Here is a 12,277-nt window from a genome sequence, read left to right on the forward strand (position 1 = left end):
AGAGTTGTAGTGAACACTAAAAAACATGGTATTGCATAAACACAAGTCCTATACCACTGCTGCCACCAATATTAGAACTGGGGTTTCTAGTTGCCGGAGGAATGCACCCTGTCCATGCAGGAACCCTTACATATCATCAATATTGACACATCAGGTTGCTCATTGATAGACTGCGACATACTGAAAGACATTCAGCTACACATCCCTGTCATTGACCGATTTGTGCTGCTTTTTGGGAGAGAATGTTGTGAGAGGTATTTTTTGTGACATATGGAGCAGGTGGGTGTATTGTGGGAGAATATTTGGTTAGGGTTCAGAAGGGTGTGGGTTTGCTGTGGGATAGCTGAAGTGTGGAGACACTAGGAGGCAAGGGATTTTGGACCAGAATCTACTGTAAGCAATAAGAGCTGCTTGTTTTATTGGATCACTTTCAATGGGGCCAAAAATACTGCAACTTTGACCTCTATGCGGTGTTAGTGGCTCTTCATGCTCGTGCCCTTGCTGACCAGCATCAGTGTTCCCGTGATTTTCCACACCTGCCTCTGCCAATCAAATCTCAAATCTATCTATCTATCTATCTATCTATCTATCTATCTATCTATCTATCTATCTATCTATCTATCTATCTATCTATCTATCTATCTATCTATCTATCTATCTATCTATCTATCTATCTATCTATCTATCTATCTATCTATCTATCTATCTATCTATCTATCTATCTATCTATCTATCCATCTATCTATCTATCTATCTATCTATCTATCTATCTATCTATCTATCTATCTATCTATCTATCTATCTATCTATCTATCTATCTATCTATCTATCCATCTATCCATCCATCCATCTATCCATCTATCTATCTATCTATCTATCTATCTATCTATCTATCTATCTATCTATCTATCTATCTATCTATCTATCTATCTATCTATCTATCTATCTATCTATCTATCTATCTATCTATCTATCTATCTATCTATCTATCTATCTATCTATCTATCTATCTATCTATCTATTTCTATCTATCTATCTATCTATCTATCTATCTATCTATCTATCTATCTATCTATCTATCTATCTATCTATCTTTCTATCTATCTATCTATCTATCTATCTATCTATCTATCTATCTATCTATCTATCTATCTATCGTCCAATTTTCCATAGAAAGAGCATTTTGTTTTGCTAATAACTTTAGCTCCATTTGAGGAATCTTCACAACACTTTCTAAAAAAAAGGTAATCCATTTTATCTCCACCCTGAAAAGTTCTTGGGTGATCCATAAGCAGGGCCATGAAAAAAAAGAGCATGTCAAAAAGCACTTTTCTCCCCATGCAATTTCCTTTGGAAAAATTAGATAACAATATGGAGAAACACCTGAACAGACTTGCACCAAATGTGGCACAAAGTTAGATATTTATTCAGAAAGCATGCTTTTGGTGATTTAATTTAAATTTATTTAGACTTTTCAGTGAAATTAAGGTTTAAAAAAAACAGCCATATCGGTTGTTGTGCTATTCTTGCGGGAGTCTTCTATGGCAAAATTACAAAAAAGCTTTCTGACTGGCCAGTCCCATGGAAGGGATCGTGCAATGTGATTGTGGCTGCAACATGAATTAAAATGTTGCAGCTGCCACTACAGGACGGTCACACGGGTGGAATTAGCCGCCAACAGGGGTTTTATGCAGAGCTTGGTCACATTCCAGGCCCTGCAGACAACCCCACGCTGTGTATGGGCAAAGGCAGTACGCAGTGGGGATTGGCCAATGCTGAGGTTCACTGCATAATGGTGTTGACTGCAGGCCCTGCAGCTAACCTCACACCATGCACGGTCTTTGGCCTCGCTTAGCACGGGCTAGGACACAGATGCATCATAAAAAGATATCACTTCTTGTTAAAGAAACTATAGATGAGGACGTGGCCTTGCACCGTCGTGCATGGCCGCATATCCATTAGGCTAGAGAGAGAGCAGCAGGCCCTGAGCCAGGGATGGTAGTAGCAATGGCTGTAACCTAAATGTACTTAAAAGTGCTGCTGTCTAAATACACAGAGACTGGATGCCTGGCCGCAGGCTAAGACGTGGAAAATGTTAGACTGGCAAGAGTGTGACACTTGTTTGGGCTCCGTAACAACATCCTTTGATAAAAAAGGGATGGTACAAGAATCACAGGATGTAGATTAGTTGATGAAGGTAAACTCTTAGAGACTCTGCACCACCCGTACACCACAGAGGTAACGGTAACTGGGGGGATTACCCCACTCACACTATTGTAAAATTCAGGATGCAGGCAGGACATGGCCAATCTCTCACCTTTAACAATATAGAATGGGCTGGCATATACACCCCGTAACCTTCACCTTCTGCCTGTACTCACGTATGGTGCTGCAAATTGGTACAGGTGCAGTTGAACGCTTCCCACCTGTAACGATGACCACAAAACAATACTATCAGCATAGAAAGAGGTCTTGCTTAACCCAATGATGGCAGACATTTTAAGTCTGCACTAGAGCATTGCGTACAATTCATGGACTTCATTGCCACTCTAATTTGCTGCCTTCTAATTGGCAGTGCGAGCCAGCTTCACTTCCTCTTCTTTTGGCTGGAGCATAGACCAAATACTTATTGCTTCATCTAGAGTAAGGTCCTTCCTGTGCTGACACTGTGATTGAGGTATTATTTTTATCTAGTTTCTTTCTTCTTCCTTTGAATTCCTTGTTTGTGTTTCTTCTTCCCATTCCACCCCGTCTGTTTTTCTTCTTCCCCTCCATCCTCATCTATGTTTCCTATTCCCCTCCCACTCAACCCCTGGCGATGTTGCACAAGCTCTGTCCACTCCCTGGTCATTTTTCTTATTTCTCTCCCCGCCCTCCTTGTTCCTCTTGTTCATTCCCCTCCCCCACACACCATAAGGTGGAAAAAAGCGCTATGCCACAGCAAGCACTGCCCGCTTCATAGCACCCTTCTTAATGATCCCATTCTCTCCTACCACCCATCCTCCCATGCTTCACCCCAACCTGATTAGAAAAGCCAATAGCTCTCCCGTAGGCGAGACATATATGCTTCACCAATGCTTGCTGATGCTAGATAGAAACGGAGAACGCAATCTGACATCTGTATTACAACAAACAGCTGGTGAATAAGGATTCAAGACATGGATAAGGTGTCAATAATTATGCATGCTTTATACTGATGCACCCTCATCTCTATATTGTATATAATTTTTGTGGAATATTTGCACAGCCCATCATTTCACTTAATCGACTATAAGTGTAGCCACAAAACAAGAAGGATGACCACATATCGTCTGAAGTGGAGGCCGTAAAATGGTTAGAGCTTCAAAATGGACATTATCTTGCATCAAAGCACAGAGGAAATATATTCCAGGTTGCCCTTCTGATACCAGCTGTTTAACAAAGACTGGCTTTCCCAGTACACGATTGTTGTTCGCATACACTTACACATCAGGGACTAACCACTTACCATCCTAGCTCACATACATGTCGAAAACTAAATAATTGCACCAACTGTCATATTCGGAAGCACTGGCATAGTGTTCCAAGCAAAAAGCTTCACCCACAAATATGGTAGACACACAGAAGAAGGCCATGGCAACACTGTTAAAGAAATCTGCAGACAACACGTAGTCGATGGGAACTGTAAACTCAATCCATTCAGGGGGAAATCACGGCATTCCAGAACCTAATCATGACAGTGAAACAGAGGATTATCAATGTGAAACGACAACTGCCAACCAGTTTGGGGCCATAAACTCTGTAGACTGCACCAAAAAACCATAGACCTAGAGGAATGCAGTCAGAAGGACAATGTTCTCATATCAGGAATCCCAAAACAGGGGAAAAAAGACAACATGTATGCATTTATTTGTGATCTGATACCAAGGTTGCTAAACATCACATTTATGCACCCCTTCCCCAAGCTACAAAGGGCACACGGGTGTAGTCCCACAAAGGGAAATGTCCTTTAAAACAACGGATTAAGAATGACAAGCCTTTACAATGAAGTCTGATTTCCGACAGAGACATTACAACACTAGATTTTACAACGAATAAGGCATTACAACGAAAAGATTTTAAACGAAAAAGAATTGGCAGCTAAGTGCACATTTTGTCATTTCTTGTCATTTCAATAAAAAAGAAGGCAGAGGTGTTGAAAGCAGAGTTGAGTCAACGCCTGCTATGGGTCTTAGGCCTCAGAGCTGTGCAATGCGCTATTGATAGTCTAAATTAGAGTTCAGAGCTAGGGAACGAAAAAGAAATGGGCGCAAAGAAAGACAGAGGTGCCGAAAGCAATGTAAAGGCAATGCTGTTTAAGGACGTGGGCCGGGTTGACTTGGTGTGGGTCTTAGGGCTCAGAGCTCTGTAAGGGCGGTTTTAGGGTTACAAGTATGCGTCACATAAAGAAAGCAATTTTGCCTCACAGTGGAAAAATAAACACTGCAGCGTGTACCTCAAAACTTCCAAACAAGCAGCTAAATGCAGGACTCCTTAAGAGCAATTACATTTATTCAAGCGGAAATGAAACAGAAACCGAGCAAAGACAGCATAACATAGAGTCAACAAGATCGTGCTGATTAGTTAAAAAAATAATTACCAAAAGGACACTTACTCTTCTAAATTTTTTTAATGCATTGATGCTGTCAGTTACACATAGAGAGACGAGTGCAGTGACGATTTCGGCAATAGTTACACTCTGCCAGAAAAAAAAAAAATCAGCATAAAGCCTTAGTTGCAAAGGCGTTCGTTTGGATCATTTGCAGCACTACCGGCACCTTGGAGGCACCAGTTGGAGGCACCTGTACTTTTAAGCATGCCGTACAATCTATCAGCGGCTTGGGGACTTCAACTCCCATCGTCACTTTCGCTGTGAGAGTGCCAATGCACGTAACCTGCGCCAGACGGCGCATAAAAGCTGCTGCGGGCTTCCGCAGGGTGGGACGCGCGCGGTTGTGCCCAGGCCAAGGGCGGGCCCGTCTGCGCCCATCAGAGCCCGGAGGAGGATAGGCCATATCATTTGGTTCATGTGTCGGACAGGATGCACTTATTTCGCTATATAGGCCCTTGCTGTGGAAGCCAGCACCTTGATCGAAATTTGCGCCTGAAAGGACTGACACATAAGGTACAGGACGAGCATAGAATTGTATAAGAATTGTATTGTGTGTAAACTTTAAAAAAGAGGACAAAATCTTCCACGTCATTATGGCGCAATTAGCTAAGAAGAAACTGTTAGCAGGCCAAGGGATGGTAGGGACTCTAGACGCTTTCCTTCAGAGAGCTGAATCAGTCCTTATCCATGAAATTGCCCTCACAGAGCGCAGACTCTCTCTTGAACTTCAACCCCAACCCCCCTCTTACAACATGATACTTCTGGTTGCACAACCACAGGTGTCTATTCTAATTCCGGCTCTCCTGCCAAGTCTCCCTGATCCCTAACAACCATTATTCCATCTATTCAGGCTCCTGTGTTAAGTGTCGCCCCACCTACAAGTAAAATGGTTGTTAGACCAAAAGTTCACACCAGAAGTCAAATAACTAAGACTAAACAGGGGGGTAGTAGCTTACCTCAGTCTAAGAAAAGGAAAGGTCCAGGTCATAGTAAACAACCATACCCATTACCTAAAAGAGGGCACAGAGGTGCGGCAATAGAGGTTGTTGAGGAAATAGGATACAGTTGGAACTGCGGTCAATACTGCCTTTTCTCCATTACTTTTACCCTTGTTGTCACCTGTTGATAGTGAAGGGTTTTGGTCTAAATTGAGTGATGTTATATCTGCTTTATTGAACCCTTTGATACAAAAGCTGTCTAAATTGGAAAAGGAAATTGATAAACTAACAAGTACTGTTCCTCCAGACATGAAATAGCAGCCAAACCTCAAGAACACCTACTCTTCACAGATAACCGAGGCTAGATCCTCCAGCTCTAAGCCTGTTCAGTATACAGGGTCTAATCGTTGTTCAAATAGCGAATCCAACAACGCTGGGCCAGGTCTGGGTACAGCTCTCCCTGTGATCTCTCTTAAGAGTAAAGATATCACTTCGGGGGGGGTAACACAGCTGAGGGCGACGGACTTAACCATCATTCCGAGTACACAGGACCAGTGCCTAAACACCCAAAAATCATCTCTTCCTAAAACGCACAAACAAGCTCGCACTGAGGAAATACAGCCCCTAAGGAACTTAGGTGCCCATAAAAAATCAGGAAAAGAATACACAAGAACTGATGTACTTGATTTGCCCCCGGAAGCTATTCCTTATACGATAGTACTAGCCAACGTTCCCAAACTGTCCCTGGGAGTACCTGAACATTGGTTTAGCTTGAAAAATAAATCCTTATTTGAGCTAACCAGGAGGACAAGATTAGGAAATCCACTTTATTCCAACTTTAAAATTGTGAGACGGGTTGGCTGGGTGGGGAATTCATACAAGTCCAGAGAAGGCGACTGCATTGTAGTCTCCTTCGGTTCACCTGACTTAGTCCATGCGATCTTGGAAAGGGCAGGTAACTGGCCACTGGCACATTCAGGGATCAGTGTTTTACCCCTTGGATATTTTTATAAACAGCATCGTATGACGCAGGGACCATTTGTGGAGTCCTTTTCGGGGGGGCGGAGGCAAGCTAGATATACAATCCCAGTCAATAATCAGTTTGATATTTTCAACCCTTTAGATGAAAATGATTGACTGTCCCCTCTGATCCCACTGGACAGTGGGAAATTGGAGATTGTACTAATGACAGGGGATAATTTCCCTGAAGTCCACCCTAACACTAGTGGAGAAGATCTAATGATTATCAATTCTAGGGAGATAACAGGGGCCTCAATTATGAAATCTACTATTGGTAGCCCACGCCTGGAGCCCGTACATATCCCTGACATCCACACTGTTGTGTTACCTCTAGATTCCCTGAGCACTGACAGTGTTGCAATTCATGAGTCACAAGATGATATTCCTTACATTGGACAAGCAGTTGGAAATTTCCTAAATATGTCCACTGAGGATAGAATTGTACATACATCTGGTGGTATAGTAGATGTTTCTGAGGGTGATCCCGTTGTTGGAAACAGGACAAATAATAGTTTAACCCTATTATCCTGGAACTTGGCAGGGATACACTCAAAACTTCAGGAAATATAGGAAATATCGATATTTGTGCTTTCCAAGAAACGTGGGCCATAGACAAGGTGCATATCAATAGCTACACCTCATATTGTGTGGATGCCCTCCCTCCTAAAACATCAGGTAGGGCTAGTGGTGGTCTGTTAATTTTGGTTAAAAAACATTCTAGCCTGTAGATACAAGCAACTTTGAATAAATTCACTTGATATTATGGGTATCCAGCTCACATTCCCGTCTGGCCTAGTCCTGACCATGCTAAATGTTAATGCAAGGTCAGAACCATTCAATAGCGAATCCATAGTAGTTTCCTTATTAGATGATTTAACAGAGGGTTTCCAAGCGAACTCTAAAATTATAGTTGCCGGGGACTTCAACACTGCATTCGAACCTTCCGCTCTATTAAGTGCTTCTCTTGAAGAGGAGGACGAGATATGGGGTATCCCTAATGTGGTTGCTGGTAAAAATGGGCAACGCTATTCAAACGTTTCATTACAGATCGCTTCCCTAACTGCTGGTAGGAACCTGAGGGCTTGTAATGGAAGAACATATTCAGACATAGGTAGGAAGGCTACTTTCAAGAGGGGTGCCTACTCAAGCATAATAGATCATATTTTTGCTGATGTTAGAATATGGCCATTAATAGAGGATATGATCATTGAACCGAGGACAGACAGTGACCATAATTCCTTGGTTTTAAAATTAAAGGGCAAGGCATTGGATCGGGATGCTCATTGCCATATTTCCAGATTGATAGAGCCAAGCCCAACTAATAATAGTAGAAGAGTCACATGGCTGAAAGTTCAAGCTGATCAGGACCTCCATGCTAGAAGTTCCTAGTGGCCTCTTTAACTAATTTGTGCAGCCACAAGGATAGTATTGATCTAATTGATGTCCCGTATGTTATCTTAGCACATAAAGAACTCTTTAAGGTCCTACAATCAGTTTTTCTAAAACAGAGTCGTGCTGGAAGACCCACCAGTGCAAGGGATCGCAACTGGTTCAACAACGACTGTAAGAATGCCAAAAAGGCATTACAAAAAGCAGTTAAGGAGCGTTCTCGATTGGATATAACTTTTGCCTGCAACACCCATAGAGTAGCAGTAAGCAAAGCGCGAACATGTTGACACGAATTGGAACGATCTGGTCCTAGCAGCACAAGCCAGAAATAGCCGCATGTTTTTGCTCATTGTATCCAAGGGCAATGCGGAAAACCCTACCCCTAATAACCATCATATTCAACAGGAAGTTTGGGTGGAACACTTTTCGCACCTAAATTGATGATGTGGCTACTATGGACCCACACATCGACCAGGCTGCCCCAACCATAGTCAACACTGTTTTTAAAGAGACCAAAAATAATCCTCCGCTGGTTTTTAGCCTAGAGGATAATATGTCTGCAATTAGTAAACTAAAAGCAGGCAAAGCCCCAGGACCCGATCTGATACCAGGGGATTTGTATAAATCAGAACCAACGATATGGAGACAATATATAAATCTCCTGTCTAACTGTATACTGGCTGGTGGGGATATTCCTGAAACTTGGAGGGGAAGAGATAATAACTATCTTCAAAAAGGGCGATTCTGCTATCCCCTCCAATTATAGACCTAATAGTCTAATCGATAATCTCCAGAAGATCTTTGCCAGGCAAGTTTTAGATAAACTCCAAGAATGGATGGATGCTAATATGGTATTGTCCCCTGCTCAGGCGGGCTTCCGAGCAAAAATTAGCACTTGCGACCAAGCCTTCAGGTTTTCTCTGCTGACATGGAAATACGTGCTACTTAGGAAACAGCGGCTCTATGTAGCATTTGAGTACCTGCAGGCCGAATATGAATTGGTTCTGCATAATTTGCTATGGAAGACCATGCTTGATCAGGGAGCCCCGAAAAACTTGGTGTCTATGATCGCCAGATTGCACAAGGACAATTATGCCCAGATCATGTGGGGGAAAAATGGGGAACAGACAGAGAGGATTCCGATTCAACGTGGGGTGCGTCAAGGGTGTGTTCTCGCCCCCACACGGTTTTCCTTGTTTATCAATTATGTGGTTAGTTGTTTAACGGGTTGCAAGAATGATGCCCCTTCGATGAACGACACAAAATTCCCCAGCTTGCTCTTTGCTGATGACTCTTTGTTAATATCTACAACTCCCATGGGTTTAAAGGCACTACTGGATACATTTCTGTGCTTTTGTAAAGAGAGAAAACTGGAACTGAACACCTCCAAAGCTAAATTCATGGTGTTTAGAAAAGTACGGGCGGCATACGAGAGGTTAAGTTTTCACACGAAGCATTGGAGCGGGTAAAAAGTTTTGATTATTTAGGCATAGGTTTAAATGAGAGGCTTAGTTGGGAACATCCACTGAGGAAGCGAGCTCTAATACTTTGTCAAAGATCTAAATCAGTATTAAGATTTTTAAAACAATCATATACCCAACCCCTTTCACCGGCCCTTAAAATTTATCATGCAAAAGCCGAAAGTGGTGCCCTCTATGGAGCAGAAATTTGTGAATAAATTAACGATTTGTGAGAATAATTTTGCAAGGGCTCCCATCTCGCTACCTGTTACAACACCGCTCACCCCACTCTTTCACGATCTTGGGATAAAAAGAATAGGCGACCTAGCAGTCTTGAGACCACTAATTTATTAGCTTCGCCTTTGGACCACCCCGCAATTAACAGATTATCGTAACTCACTACGGGAGGTCCTCCTAGTGCTCAATGGGGCAAAACAACTACCTTGGTTCAGACATATTGCCAAATGGTGCAAACTATTGAACTTGACGAGCTTGTGGGAGCACCCAGGAAGGGCCACTAAACGTGATATCTTGACCCTCAAAGCTACGTATTGGAGTGTAGTAGGGGAGAACTGTACTAATAATCAAAGAAGTGGACAGCTAACATCTAGCTCCCTGTTTGAACCCTTTCTTGACCTGATTTCACCCCCTCTTGCTAAGAGTTTGTATATTAGGTTTAGATACTTCAATCTGCTATTGAAATTCCCGGGGAAAGAGGCGACTGACCTAGCTTTAGGTCTTTTCCCTGCTTCCCGCGAAATTAACAAAACTGAAGAACATATTCTATTTTTTTGCACTAAGCACCGCCAGTTGCGCAGGAGATGGATTCGACCATTATGCCTAAATCTGGGTGCTAGACAGCACCAGATTGTGTTAAGGATTTTAAAAGCAGACACCTCAGGGCCAATAGTTTTTGCCCTTAGTCGTTTTTAGGTCTCGCCTGGCGAAAGCAGCGCTGCCCTCGGCCATGAAGAGGACCTTTTGTAATCGATTCTGCCGAGGGCTTTGAATGCAAGCGCCTGCATGGACGAACATGGCTGCTCTTGCCATTTGTCCATAGCAGACAGCATGCGCGTGTCCGTAGGGACTGTGGACAGTCCCACGCCATTTTGTTGCCAAAGCAACGAAAATGCCGCTTCTCGTGTTTTAAAAAAAATGTCAGTCCCCCCGGGGCACAAGCAGCATCCACTTCTGTCTTTTTGCTGCGATCAGCTCTCCTGACAGAAGTGGATGCCTGCTTGTGCCCTGGGGGGACTGACATAAAAAATAAAAAAACACGTGACATCCTTCCCTCGCAACCACTCACCCGTCCCACCCCCACGCACAAATATTGCTCATGCTGAACCAATATATTTATTGTAACCTCGAGTAATCTTTGGTGCCCTCTGATAGCCCGCACTGGGACTTATGTAACAAACACAACTTCAAGTATAAGCCATGAGGTTTCTGTTATTGGGCGCCGCCACACCGCAGCGATCCCAATTTCCTCTCAGAGCTTCCGAGCCCATTCATGCTTCTTTCCTATTAATTGATGCACCTTTGAATGCTTTTCACTTAGTGCAAATACTAATCTTCCTATCACCTTGCATCGCCACACCATACCGACGCCGCAGGAACGCCGCTAGGCCACCAGGGACGGGACGCACACGCTGTCGGTCCCCCTCGCCGCCACCAGTGATCGTTGGCCGCAGTGGAGGGGGACTACAGCTCCCGGCAGTCACAGCGCCAGCCAGGACTTCCTTCCGGCTTGCTCCGCGCCCGGAGGCGCCATAAAAACAGAGGCTCCCTTCGCGTCGCGGGACGCGCGCGGGCGCCGCCGGGCTGAGCCCGGGCAGAGGGCGGGCCGTCTGTGGCCGTCAGGGGCCAAAGGAGGCCGGGCTGGGCCACCCCTCCAAGGCAAGTGATCTCGTCACAATTGGTCACCCCTCGCACTATAGCACCATCTGTTCTTAATTAATTCATTAGTACGGAATTGACTTATCCATGCAACCTTGCATATTGTACTATCTTGAGGGTTGGCTGGCTACAAGTTTGTTAGAAAGACTTCTGACCCTATCAGTGGACATTTACTAAACGGTGTGCAATTAATTGAAGGTTTGCTCGGTACTTTTACCAATCTTCACTGGCTGAGACTCCTTGACACGCTTGGTATATGATTATAGTTAGATCTAGATAGTGTAATAAGAGGATAGACGTTGGACCCTTGTTTTTGTGTGTGACCCAACTTAGAATTTACTATTTACTGTGTTGTCATTGTGGTGATAGCTTAAGTAATATATCTCGTGGCGCGGGGCAATTAGGTTGGCCAAAGACAGTTAAACAACAGGGCTCTGAATTTAACTGTGATCCATATTGTCAATTTATGGCAAAGAAATATTCAACTATGGATAATTACCTTGTGAAAGTAGTAAGCCAAATTAACAAGGATAGAAGGAAGTCATTGGGTCGCGAAAATACTACTTCTACCAATTTAGGCACTTTGAGTAACAGTGGTAATACTATTATAAATACTGTGATGCCCAATGTCCCAGTGACTGAGTGTTTGTTAACAGAGTTTACAGCGCTCCCTGAGTCTCCTGTAGTCTTAGAGCGTCCTGTTCCTATGCCTGTAGACTCCAACACCACACCCCTGAATTTGTTGGAAGAAACTAGAACTGACTCTTATCCCGAATGCTCCCCAAAAAAAAGGGCTGTAAGGGAGTGTAGGAAAACGAAACAAAACAGAGGTGGGGCACAGCATAAATCGAACTGTCAAGTTACCAAAAAAAACCCCTTTACCCAAAAGGGGACTATGACCGAAAATTGTGGTAATGATATATTTTCACCTGACACTATGTCCT

This window comes from Triturus cristatus, chromosome 11, assembly GCF_964204655.1.
Source record: "Triturus cristatus chromosome 11, aTriCri1.1, whole genome shotgun sequence".
Lineage (NCBI taxonomy): Eukaryota > Metazoa > Chordata > Amphibia > Caudata > Salamandridae > Triturus > Triturus cristatus.